The sequence below is a fragment of the Terrapene carolina genome, unplaced genomic scaffold (genome assembly GCF_002925995.2).
Source record: "Terrapene carolina triunguis isolate 2854851 unplaced genomic scaffold, T_m_triunguis-2.0 Scaffold132, whole genome shotgun sequence".
NCBI classification, from domain to species: Eukaryota; Metazoa; Chordata; order Testudines; family Emydidae; genus Terrapene; species Terrapene triunguis.
This window is the reverse complement of record NW_020664483.1, coordinates 7,367,358-7,381,349: the sequence shown is the minus strand read 5'-3', so window position 1 is coordinate 7,381,349 and position 13,992 is coordinate 7,367,358.

The following is a 13,992-nucleotide window of genomic DNA, read 5'->3' as shown; positions in this document are numbered from 1 at the left end:
CCTGAGGTTCCTTCCAACCTTGATATTCTATGATTCATCAGAAAAACCAAGAACAATCAACATCTTTCATTTGTTTGACGGTGCCCAGAATGTGCTAGGTGAGGGGTCGGCAACCTTTCAGAAATGGTGTGCCAAGTTTTCATTTATTCGCAGTAATTTAAGGTTTCGTGTGCCAGTCATACATTTTACCTTTACAGGGGAACAGCAAATGGATCCCCAGTCTGGCAGCAGGCTGAGCTGACCGGCGGCTGGGACCCCATGCCGGCAGTGGGCTGAGCGGCTCAGCCCGCTGCCGGTCTGGGGTTCCGGCCACCGGCCCCGCTCAGCCCGCTGCCAGCCCGGGGTTCCATCCATCCAGGCCGGCAGTGGGCTGAGCAGGGCCAGCGGCGGGGACCCCAGGCTGGCAGCAGCATGCCACAGTAAATCAACTCGTGTGCCACCTTTGGCATGTGTGCCATAGGTTGCCGACCCCTGTGTTAGGTTATTGTTTATTCATAATACAGTAGTGCCAAGAGGACCCAACAGCTAGGTGCCGTACCTACACATAGTAAGAAACAGTCCCTGTCCAAACAGTCTAAATAGGCAAGCTGGACACAGGAAGAAAGTAAGCAAGCGTTATCACCCCCATTTTAGGGAGTTGATGGAGAAATGAGGCACAAAGAGATTAAGAGAGAACTGGGAATTAAGCCCAGAGGGCCAGAATCCCAGTGGAAGGTTTTACTCACCAAAAACCAAACCACCTCTCATTTTCTCTCTTCCCAGGTGCCTCACAATACATATATTTGCTCAGTGGTTTGAGCATTGGCCTGCTAAACCCAACGTTGTGAGTTCAATCTTGGAGGGGGCCACTTAGGGATCTGGGGCAAAATCAGTACTTGGTCCTGCTAGTAAAGGCAGGGGGCTGGACTCAATGACCTTTCAGGGTCCCTTCCAGTTCTATGAGATAGGTATATCTCCATTTATTATATAAGGAAACATAGATGTTCTAACCAGGATGCAGCATTAGGGGTTAACAAACCAGTAGGGAAAGGAGTGGGAGAAAGGACATGGGCCACATTAATAAGAATACACAGTTCCTCAGTAATGGCTAGCCCATACCATGCTGGAGTAAGAAGTGGGACCAGATCCTCAGGTGGTGTTAGTCAGCACACCTCCACTGAAGTCAAAGCTATGTCGATTTACACCAGCTGAGGATCTGGCCCATTTAAAAAAAAAGTATACATAAAATAATCATCAAGAACATATTCTCAGTGTGGGCTAACTTCTCAGAGATAACAGAGCAGAAGGGTAGGTCTATACTTACCTCCGGGTCTGGCGGTAAGCAATCGATCTTCTGGGATCGATTTATCGCGTCTTGTCTAGACACGATAAATCGATCCCGGAAGTGCTCGCCGTCGACGCCGGTACTCCTGCTCCGCACGAAGAGTACACAGAGTCGACGGGGGAGCCTGCCTGCCGCGTCTGGACCCGCGGTAAGTTCGAACTAAGGTACTTCGACTTCAGCTACGTTATTAACGTAGCTGAAGTTGCGTATCTTAGTTCGAAGTGGGGGGTTAGTGTGGACCAGGCCGAAGCTGCACACGAGGAGGTATTTAAATGAGGAGAATGGAGCTGCCTTGCAAACCAGCTCAAGAAAGAAGTTCTATGCATGGAAGAAAACCAGGACAGTATGGCAGGAAGGCCATATAAATGCAGCGTCCATGCTGGCATCATTGGCAGAGTGGAGGGTAGGACAACCTAATGAGTTTATCACTGAGAAGGCAAAGACAATGGAGCAGGGACTATCAAAGTGCTTGCAATCCTTGTGCCTGATCCCAGGAGGTACTGGGCACCCATTGATCTCCATGGAGTTTGTAAGTGCTCATCAATTGTCAACTTCAGGTCATAAAAGATCACCCTTCCTCAGCCAGAATCCCAGCATTCCACAGGGAAAATCCAGTGGATCCTAAAGTAATGAGTACGAATCTATCAAAACATAGTGCAGATTCCTGCCCATAAATTTACATGTAGATGGCTAATTTTGATGAAAGATGCGAGCACAGTGCTTCAGTCTGACCACACATATGCAGAGGTAGCTTGTGTATGAGTTAGAGCACGGGACGAGGCATCAGGACTCCTGGTTTCTTTCCCCATCTCTGCCATTCGCAACTTGAGAGAAACTGAAATGGTTTGCACAAGTGCTCCAGTTTCAGTGGGCATCATGATGCTTATTCACCACACTAGGGTGTTGAAAGGCTTACTTACTATCTGCAAAGCACTGTGGGATTGTCAGCTAAAGGGTGCTCGCTCTATTGTAGGAAAACATCAGTAATGATAAACCTCCTGAGGTCTATGATTAAGGTTATGATCTACTGAATCTATTAATCCTATTTGTAGGCATGTATCATTCTTGTATTCGGAGTTATGAATATTGGCTGTGCACTGGCTTGATTTTTAAGTAGCCTTTGTAAAGCATTTGTTCAGCTTCTTGAGAAAGGAATGTGCAAATTAAGTGCCAAATCAAGAAGCACTTACGGGACAATGGATCTTGGAAGGCTCCAATCCACATAAGAAGTCTACATGAGGACATTCAAGGTAGCAGGTAAGCAATGGCTGCTGTCTGTAAAAACTGAGTCATGCATGGACATGTGACTTGCACATGTGACTCCAAAACTCTATTTTGGAGCTGGACTTTGCACAGGAGAGAGGAGGGGGTCTCCATCCACAAAAGAAAGTCTATTTAAGCCTGTGGTAGACCCCTCCATTTGGTCTTCAGCTGGCTAAACAGATATCCTTGGGGGTGGAGAGGCTACCTGAAAGAAACTGGAACAAAGGACAATAACTACAGGGGGGTAAGAATGATTGCTGGACCCAGACTAGAAGGAGACTAGTCTGTAAAAGGAAGCTTACTGGAATTCCTCTAAGGGTGAGGTTTTTAATCTGTACTCTGTTTCTTACTGTATTAGACTCAGACTTGCGTGTTTTATTTTATTTTGCTTGGTAATTCACTTTGTTCTGTTTGTTAGTACTTGGAATTATTTAAATCCTACTTTCTGTATATAATAAAATCACTTTTTTACTTATTAATTAACCCAGAGTATGTATTAATACCTGGAGGTGGGGGGAGGGGGCAAACAGCTGTGCATATCTCTCTATCAGTGTTACAGAGGGTGAACAATTTATGAGTTTACCCTGTATAAGCTTTATACAGGGTAAAACGGATTTATTTGGGGTTTGGACCCCATTGGGAGTTGGGCATCTGAGTGTTCAAGACAGGAACACTCCTCAAGTTGCTTTCAGCTAAGTCTGCAGCTTTGGGGCACGTGGTTCAGACCCTGAGTCTGTGTTGGAGCAGACGGGAGTGTCTGGCTCAGCAAGACAGGGGGCTGGAGTCCCAAGCTGGCAGGGAAATCAGGGGCAGAAGTAGTCTTGGCACATCAGTTGGCAGTTCCCAAGGGGGTTTCTGTGATCCAATCCATCACAAACATCAGTAATGATAAACCGGTATAATAAAATGTTGGCAATAGAGATGCTGGTGAGCATGGCACTAATTCTGGGCCAGATGGTGGCCTCCTCTCAGAAAACTTGTGTGTGTAGAGGTTTTTGTGGGGGGAGGGGGGGAGAGTAAAAACACTCCACAAAATCTTCCCCCAGATCATTTTGTGGACGGATGGATGGACTGTGTGGATGAAGGGGTGGGGGAGTGGGTGGAGAGTTCAGGACTGTATTCCTCTGACTGCCACATCAATTCCAGAGGACTTGGTCTCCACCTCTGAAGTGCTAACTACACTGAGTCTCCCTTCTTACCAATCCTATATCACAGATTTCAGTATAGAAAGATTACACTTAGCAGCCATAAGCAAGGGCATATAAAATATGGTTGAAGTTAGAATATGTAGCAGCAAATCACATGCAGAAAGGGACCAGATTTTATTGATGAGAGGCAGCAAAACAAAAACATCACAACACTCCTGGCTGGGGTATGAATATCAGGAACAAGGAGGAAGATCTCTAAACAGCCCAAAGATTACCTTGGTATGTAAGCAATTACTAAAAGTCTGGCCAGTTAAGAGAGCAAAAGGACAGACATAGGCTGACATTTATGAAGTTTATAACCATTTATAATGGTTGACATTTATGAAGTACCTCTTATCCAGAAATACCAAAGGGTTCAAAAGTAACATCATTCAAATTGTGGAGAACATGTGTTCCTCTGTGAGCTCTCTTCCTTGCAAGGATGACATCATGGTCTCACCCCTTCCTTTTCTTGCAGAATCCTTTGGGGTGGAGGGCATTGGAGTGGGTGAGGAAAGATGTGTCTGGCACCTATGGATTCCCTTGTCCCAGTCCTGTGGGGGAACCCAGCTCAGGTTGATACAGCCTGGAGTAGCATTCACTTGTTCTGTCCACATCCCCTGTGAGGTGGAATTTTGCAGATACATTTGGGGAGATCCTGGAATAATACAGTTTCTGTAGGATCCTCGTAGTCCATAGGTAGGTGTGAGTCATAAGGTCCTGGCAGCCAAGGAGAGGCAGGGGACATCTGTGTGAATGTCCCTTGGTTCCTACAGATTCCCTGAGGTCCACTTTATTCTCAGGAACTCCTGGATTCTTCAGGGATGGATTGAACTATGCCACTGTAATGGAAAGAGGATCTTTTGAGCTATACTTTTTGTTCCTGCATAGAGGAGAATGGGGCTCTTTATTATACCAGACAATGCTTGCGTCCAGCATAGCTAAGGTTGCAGAAAAATTTCTATTATAAACTTCTGCTCTCCTATATTTGTGACTTTCAGTAACATTGGCATTTTTGAATTAAATTTTTATAAGCTTGTTCTCTGCCTGAAAATGGTTTTCATTTTCCTTTGTTAATATGAAGTTTGAATAAAATCTAAGCATTTTTGAGCTACAGGAAAGGGAATCTGCTTTTGCCACTTTAAAAAGAAAAAATATTGACCACAGATTTAGACCGAATTATAGCAAAACCAGGTAAAGTCTGAAACTTGGAATGTGACATATATGCTGCTAATTGAGGACTGGTCCCTTTGCTTAATTGGATGGAGACTGAAAAACAATCAGTAGAAAAATCACTTCCATGGAGCTGGTTGGGAAATTATTTTCTCTCCTGATGAATATTTTCAATTAATTTTTCCCCTTTCATTTTCCTCAAAAAATATTTTAAAAAAATATTTTGGAGTTGACAGAAAAAACAATATTTGGTTTTCAGCTGCTGAAATCTGACTATTTGAGGGAGGAGGGTTGACAAATATCAAACATTTTTCAATAAAATTTTTTTGTGAAAATTCCATTTTGTAAAAGAAAAATTGAAAACATTTTTGACCACCTTGACTTTTTAAACACAATCAATGTGCATTTGCTAAGATTTTGTTTTAAAGTGACCAAACCCCCACCCCTTTGCTTAATCACTGTATGATTTCCCAAAGAAGGGGGTTGCTGCTGGGCCTGTTTGTATGAGGAAACCTTTACGCAGAGCCGTTTAAAAAGCTTGCCTTAATGGCACTGAAGGAGAAAACTGCAGTTTTTGTTCTCTCTGATATTCTGCAACTTCCTGTCTATTCATCCAAAAATGAGCATCTCTTTTCCTAAACATCTGTGCAACTGTGCCGTTTTACAGAAAACCATCTCCAATCAACCAAACAGTGGTACCAATGGGGGAACTTACCTCTCCCTCATGCCAAACTCCGAGCACATAAATGCTGAAGTTAAGCACAGGCATCTTTTTTTAATCTCCATTGGGTACCCAGCGGTTGTGCAACATGGCTGAGTCAACTCTGTTGCTGGAATGGAAACTGAATTTTTCCATTTCCCCACTTTCTGTGATTTCAGCTGTGCAACTGTAACCCACAGGCAAGTGCATGTGTGTTATAGGTCCCCCTCTGTGCCAACCCACAGAGGATTGGAGTTTTACAGCCCGTACCTATAGAGTCTGGGTGTGACGGGTTGCCTCCATTAGGATGCCACCTGATGTGCTGAGATACCACTGAACCCGCCTGTTCTGCCAGCCTGGGCACCCTTTTTTACTTGTCTTGCTGAGCCAGGCTATTAAACCGTCTCCAGCACACACACAGGCAGGGCCACACCTCGCTGCAAAACGACACAGACACTGAGATCAGCTCTGGGAAGACTCAGTTTAAGGGACTTGCCCCAGCACTCAGGTGCCCACCTCCCTTGGAGTGCAGACCCAAAGGTATATTATGAAATCCAGCTCCTCCCTCAATGTGGAGGAAGATATGCACAGCCTCTTATCCATTATAATATAACCCCCATTATTAATTGTACAAACGGGGTTATATTATAAACAAGAAATAAGTTTATTACCTACAAAAGGCGAATTTTAAGTGGTTAAAGAGATAGCAAACAGAACAAAGCAGATTATTAAGCAAATAAAACAAAACACCCAAACTAAGCTTGTTTCACTAAAGAACTTGGTTACAAATAGAAATTTCTCACCCTAGATATTGTTGCAGGCAGATTACAGACAGTCTTGAAAGGCAGCTGCACTGGTCTCAAGCTTGAGACCTCAGGTATTATTATTCACAAGCTAGATACCCTTCCAGCTTGGGCTCAACCCTTCTCCCCCCGGTTCAGTTCTTGCTTGCAGGTGTTTCCCAGTGTCTCTTTGGGTGGGGAGGCAGAGGAGAACCACACTGATGTCACTCCCCTGCCTTATATAGCTCTTGTGTAAGGTGGGAACCCTTTGTCTTCCAGTGCAAAAACACTGGCATTCCAAATTGGGAATGAGGGGTATCCAGTACCAGGTGACTCAGACCCATGTCTATGCACGGCTGTAGCAACCATTGCTTGTAGCCTGTCTCCAGCGTCCACAGGAAGACTACGCTCTTTTACAGTCTATTGTCTTTGCTAATGGGCCATTAGCACTGTCTGGCTTTCTCATTGTTGTACCTGAAGGACTAGTTGGAGGTGACACCCAAAGTAACCCATTTGAAATACAGATACATGGTCAATATTTCTAACTTCAGATACAGAACTGATACAGGCATACAAATTGGATAATCACATTCAGTAAAACAGAACCTTTCCAATGATATCTTACATGAGCTATCTTGCATAAAGTACATCTCACTTACGTCAAATCCATATCTAGCAATGCAATGACTCACCGGTACAGCGCCTCCTGGTGGTCGGTTGGGAATTAGCTCTTGTCCTGCTTCAGAGTGCCTCCTTCTGGCCGGTGGCTTGCCTGCCTTAGGCCCCGTGTCCCTCCCGGACCCCGGTGCCCTTTCCTCAGGGTTCTGCCACCAGCAGTACCCCCACAGTCTGGGTCTCCCCTCCCAGGGGAACCCCCAACCCTCTACGTCCACCTTGCCTCAGTGGCTACTGCCAGTCTTCATCTAGCCCCCTCTCACTGGGGCAGACTTCAGTCTGTAATGGACACTCATCATTGGCAAGAGGGTTGGACCTGCTGCCTTTGCTTATCCCTGGGCTGCCCCTCTGCAGCCCCAGTACCTTTCGTAGGCCTTCAACAAGGCCTGAAGCCTGTGGGTTTACCAGGCTAGAGCTCCCCAGCTCCCTATTGCCCTTCACCTGCACTGTTCCACTCCAGATACCTTGCTCCCAGGCATCTAGCCCTTCCCACTCCAGGGCTAGAGTGAGACTCCTCTGCTCCTGGCCCGCCAGCCCTCTTATCAGAGCCAGCTGGGCCGTGACTGGGCTGACCACACCTGTGGTCAGCCACTCCCTCAGCGGTTTTCACTCCTTTTCGTAGCTGCAGTCCTCTCCAGGGCTGCTTTTAACCCCTATTCTGCTGGAGTGGGGCAGTCGCCCCACTATACCATATCATAAGCATAATTTCATAAAGAATATGGAGTGTAATCTCACACTGTGCTCTTTACCTCAAGCTGTAGCAGTGTGTACCTTTTAGGTCTGGAGGTCTCTAGTTCAATTCTTAGTGTGTTGGCCAGCCAAGATGGCAGTCATCACTGTCTCAATATAGTTCTTTCATCAGATAGACTGAAATCACTTAGCCAACCAATATGTAAAGAGATGTAAGGTGGGGGGGGGGAGTCATTTAACAGATGACAGGAACTTTACACAACCCTATAGGACAGAAGACGAAGAGGAATTAGTCCAGTGGAAGCAGCTAGGAAATTTTAGATAAACAAGATAAAATTGCACCAATTTGCCAGGATGACAGGGCTAGCACTTGTCTTGCAAAAGATGTAGGGATATTAAAGAAGGTACTAACAGTGATTCCCCCAAGTGACAGTGACCCCCTCATAATTTGTCCCCCACACTTTAAAATCCAACAGTTTCACCAAGTACAAAAATCTCTTGGGTCTTCTGTTAAAATTTGTAAGCTACTGTCTGTAGAAACCATTGATTATATCTATCCTGTGAAAGATACTTCGTTACTATGTAAAACTTACAAACAAGTTAATTGACTTTGTTCTTGAAGTAATTAATACAATGTAAACAAACACTATAAGCCGTTAAGTGACTTTCACTTCATTCAACGGCTCCTAGGACAGACCCCCACCCTCTGTGATTAAAGGGCCGGGAGTCTCAAATGAATTAGCACACACCCCAAAAGTGGTGGAGACAGTAAATTAAAATATGGTTAAGATATGGAATGTATGCTGATGAATGCTTGATATACATGAATGGTTAGGGAGGTGCCAGCCTAGAAAGGGAGTATCCATCGGCTGAAGAATGTGTAAAGTGGACCACCAAAACCCCCGGAGGGTAAACTGGGATCCACCCCATCACCTGGAAGGATGAGAAACACAAACTTTGGACAGTGTGGAGCCACCAGGAATGTGCCCAGGAATGTGCCATCTGCTGATTGAGTCAGCAACAGCAGGATGAAACAGCTCCCATAGACCAACATAGGAATTAATTCCTATAAGAATGGACTCTCAAGACTGAGGATTTTGAGTCTCTGGTTCTGCTGCCAACCTCCAGGAGCATCAGGTGCACCTGACACAGACTCGGCTCTATCTTCATGACCAAGATACCTGGCCAGTAACTTGGCATGAGCAACTTCTAGGCTGGTAACTATAACACCTATACAGAACTTAAATGAATGATTGTGTGAATGAATCTCTAAATATATATGTGTGTGTGTGTGTGTGTGTGTGTGTGTGTGTGTGTGTATAAGGAATAAGTAGTGATAGGAATAAGTAGTCAAAACAACGTTGTTTACTTTTATCTTTTGCTTTAGTATTATATTTACAATAATTGTGGCATCTTTGCCTTATCCCTCTTAATAAGATCCTGCTGGTTTTTATTCTATTGGTATAACAAAGAGCCGTAGGATGTTTAAAAATTAAGAGGTCAAGATCAGTCCAGTTTGATATCCCATCCGAAGTACACAAAAGCAGGCATAGCCTTGTGCAGCACTATGGAAGTCTTCAAATCAATATAATGTTTTAGCAAGAGCAAGTGGAACACATAGGTCAAAGATGTTAGATGGGAACATCTTGTACAAGTCAAAATCAATTTGGTGGAGCAAAATTCCTGTATTACAGATACAACACTTGGTGCCTAGGGACTATGGTGATTGGTATTTACAAATGCCTTGTTTATTATTTAATATATATATAAACATAAGCCCTATGTACTGAAGCTTTACAGCAGAAAAGACTCTCTGCTCCCAGCTGTTAGTGCACAGGAACATAGAGGGCTTCAGCTAGCTTCATTTGCATAAGCTTTCTACCCAGAATCCTCCAGTGATATTGTGAGAGCCGCCATAACTATACACAAACTCCAGACTGGTTGGATAGAGGTATGGCACTAAGGAAGGGGAAAAAGGTTCTATCTGAGGGCAAGGGGTCTGCTCATAGCTCCTATATGCTACTGGTTCTTCTCTCCTGCAGATCCTGTGCTCCTGAGAGGACCTCATGGCAAGAGATAATGCAGGCTAAGGACTTTGCTATGGGAGATGATGCCGAGGTGGTAAAGGTGAGGGATCATGTGCCCCCCCCCCCCAGTCTGCCCCTCCATTATCGGCAGGCATGGGTCATCTCTGCACGGTGGATCCTTGACAGGATGCAACATAAAGAGGGCTCTTTGCTGAAGCCACAGAGCTGAATGAATGCTGGTGAGGTCCCTCCTATCCAGCCATTAAATAAAGCTGAAGTAAATACCACTGGGTTAGGTAGTGGAGCCTCAAGACAGGACCAGACAGCACTGCACACAGGACTAGAGGCTAGTCTCCTGGAATGGACCTCAGGATTCTAGGACTACCCTGCTCACTCACACTAAGTTATTGGGCAGAGGGGCGTGGAACTGATATGCAAAAGGCACGTTTTCCGATTTGACGTTCACGCTGGTGGTGGAAGGAACTGAGTTAACAGCCTACTGCCAAAGACACCGTGAGAGAGAGTTTTACTTATCATTCACGTAGATATATGGGTGCTGTGTTTTCCCAAGTTGATGCTGTGTTCCATTTTCCCCTAATAAGTTTTCCTTGTCTCATACACAGACTCAGTGCTTGTGAGTGGGGATGTATTGCCTGTGAGAGGCACCTAGGGAAGGTATTTAGTGAGCCCAGAACTTCTGGGTGGGGGTTCAAGCGACTGGTGTTTATTGGTTGCAAGAGCTATTTAATCCAGCCCCCTTGTTGCTGCTGACAACACGTGGCAAAAGGGTTACACAGAAATGCCTCTATTTCTTTAGACTTCTATTAAACAAAAAACCAAAACACCAACAAGAAGTTAGATCCTGGCTTTAATTTATTCTTTAATGAAGTGTCTAGTCGATCTCAGAGACTTGCTTCTTTCTAGCAACTGTCCACCTCTAATGGTATCATTTCTCTAGCTGAGAAAATGTTATTAAGAAGACACTGCCTACCAGTGTTATAAAAATGAGTTAAAACCTGTTTCAGTGTTAAGTACTTTCTAAGCACAACAACTCAGAAGGAAACCTGTAGACCCCACTGTACATTTTAGAGAAGGTAAATACATACACCACTTCTTTAGAGATAAAAAGTAATGGATGCTTTATATTGACAGACTTCAGTATATGAACATGTTATTTTATATTTGAAGGGGTTTATTTGTTTGCCATCGTAGCAAGTGATACGAGATCAGCTGTGCACGAAAAATGATAGCATTAGGTATCAAAATGGGCTAAACACATTGAAAGCATTATGCCACTGTGGCAGGGATGGTATTGTTGAGATTTAAGAGGTGTTTTCATTCTAAGGCCTTGATTTGGGGCACTTGTAATTTTCTGAACTAAACACCATTTGGATTGAAATTCCACATTCATCTGCCCCCCGTAACAGCCAAGCTTCCTGACATGCCCGTCGAATATGCAGGAAGACACTCTCTTCTTGTTTACCTCTTTGGTGACTTTGTTATACTGCATTATTAAATCTCCGTAGATTCTCTGGGCTAACTAGGTTTGACAGAGGGGCAGAGGGAGGTACTCTGTCTGTGCCATTGCATACAAATGAGTTTCCCTGTAGGCACAAAGGAATTGCTGCCCTGTATTCAGGACCATCCCTCCCTGACATTAGTATCTGTGCTCAATTAGCTCTGCCTCCTGTTAGTCGGACAGCATTGCCTGTGACATGCTTCACCTGCAAACGTTTGTTTCACAGCTAGGGAAATCAACGCTGGGAATAGGTAATGTTTGAAACAGGATGCTTAAATATATTTTCCTACCTGCACAAGCCTTTGCCTAGCCCCTCTTTATCTTAAAAGGCCAGATCTTTTACCCTAGTGTGAAACAAAGGTGCTGTAAAACTGACTTCCCTGGCTACATGGGGGTTGCTCCAATGTAGACAGAATCCCTGGATGATATAGAAGTGACGCAGTGGCTCTCCACCACCTTCTTCTGGCCCCCATTTTGAGAGGCATTTCTGGTTGAATGGAAGCATACAAAGAGTGCCAGCGTGCAAGCCCCTGGAATAAAATACAGACACCGAGATAAGGGCCTGATTCAGCAAGGTACTTACTTCAGCACACGCTTAACTTTAAGCATGGGAGTAGTCTCCCACTGAAGACTACTCCCATGCTTTAAACTAGGCACATGCTTGAGTACCTTGCTCTGTCAGGTCCTTCCTGATCTGCAGCCACTGAAGGAAAGTGAACGATTTGTCTGGATCTTGCAATGCCCTTTGTGATAGGACAACATCTACACAACACAAGCCCTGAACAGTAAAATAGGCCAATTAACCTTACAGGCTGCACTTGGTGGAAAGTCAGGGATGGACGAGGCCTAATCACTGGTGAAGTCCGGCTCAGGGAGTAGCTCGGCTGGGCTTACAAAGAGAGGAAATTGGTGGTAAGAGGGAGGCTCCAGGGAGGAACTTTGCAGTCATTCTCTAGAGTGGAAGGGAACTGGTAAGAGACACGGAGTCCTAGTGGGGACTAAATCCTGGGATCTTGCCTGGGAACACAGACTCTAGCAAGTACCCAGGAAAGGGTGAAGTAGCCACAGGGAACAGTGGTGGTTCCAGTGATAACTTAGGGGTGGGCCAAAAGACTGAGAAAGGAAGGTAGGAAAGAGCCCAGGGAAACAGCAACAGGGTCTGGGCTTTCTTAGATCATAGTTGCTAGACATAGAGTCCCTGGGCTGGAACGCAGAGTAGTTGATGGGCCTGGGGTTCCTCTACCAGCCCCAGGGGAAGTGGCATAGTCTGGGAATGGAATGGAAGACAGCCTGAGACAGATTGTCCACTGGGACTTTGAGACCCTGGAAAGGAAAAACACTACAGTGAGCTGGCCGGAGGGCCGAGCCACAAAGAGTCAGCACCCTGAGTTACAAAGAGGGAGCAATACGGAGTCCTGAGAGAGAGAGAGAGAGAAAGGGTAAGGAACTGAAGGAGGGGGCATCAGACTGGTTGAGCGCTAGTCCCCAGATGTGGCCACGAGGAAGTGACCCAGCAGTAGACACCCTTATTAAAAATGAAACCGACACAACTGGGGCTCTGCTGGGTCAGCTCTTCTACATAAAAGACCACAACAACTTTGTGGTTAGCACTCAGTATAACACGTTTCTTGCTGGCAACAGTATTTTGGTAGTGTTTTAGCTTGCTGTAAATGTTCAATAGAGGACACTATTCTTGCAGCCAGTAAGTGCCAGAGCTGAAGTAATTCCACTCACAGCATCAATTTTTTAAGAGAACTATGTGAAATATTACAAATGCACGGTGCAGGAGAGTATTGATACCGTATTATAAATGCGACTGGCAAAGTACACGTTATCTTTATGGAAGAGAAATTCTTCCTCAAATGTACATTGCTTTTAAAATAAATTCCTTTTCTATTTCAAAAGTAAGGCACCGACCTCTGGTGCCTGGATTTAAATCTAATCCATTCACTGGTCAAAGCCTTTGACTGCCTTATAAAACTAAAATATAGCAGAATTATGGTACAACATATAGAATGTGTTTATTTTATTTGGGCGTTTTGGTGTGATGGAAGAATTATAATCAGTGGGACATGGTAATACCCTGGTACACAATACATAGGAATGACAGAGTAGGTTACAATGGTGGGGGAGTGGCACTAAATGTTAAAAAAAAGTATAACAGTAGGACTCTACTACTGACCACTTGACCAGGTTTCTAACAGTGACTGGGAAATGCTCAGGGAGATGCCAAAAAACAGGAAAACCCTAGGAATAATGGATTACCACTATCCCTGTATTACCTGGATACATAAGAACGGCCATACTTGGTCAGATCAATGGTCCATCTAGCCCACTATCCTGTCTACTGACAGTGGCCAAGAGGGATGAACAGAACAGAGCAATTAGTGAGTGATCCATCCCCTGTCATCCCAGGGTATCTTGGCTAATAGCCATTGATGGACCTAGCCTCCATGAACTTAATTCTGTTTTGAACCGAGTTATACTTTTGGCCTTCACAACATCCCCTGGCAATAAGTTCCACAGGTGGATTGTGAAGAAGTACTTCCTTTTGTTTGTTTTAAACTGGTTGCCTGTAGTGGGGCAGCTGCCCCACTCCCTGAACTTGGACTGCAGCAGGCCAGTGGGCCTGCACAGACAGGGAGCCAATCA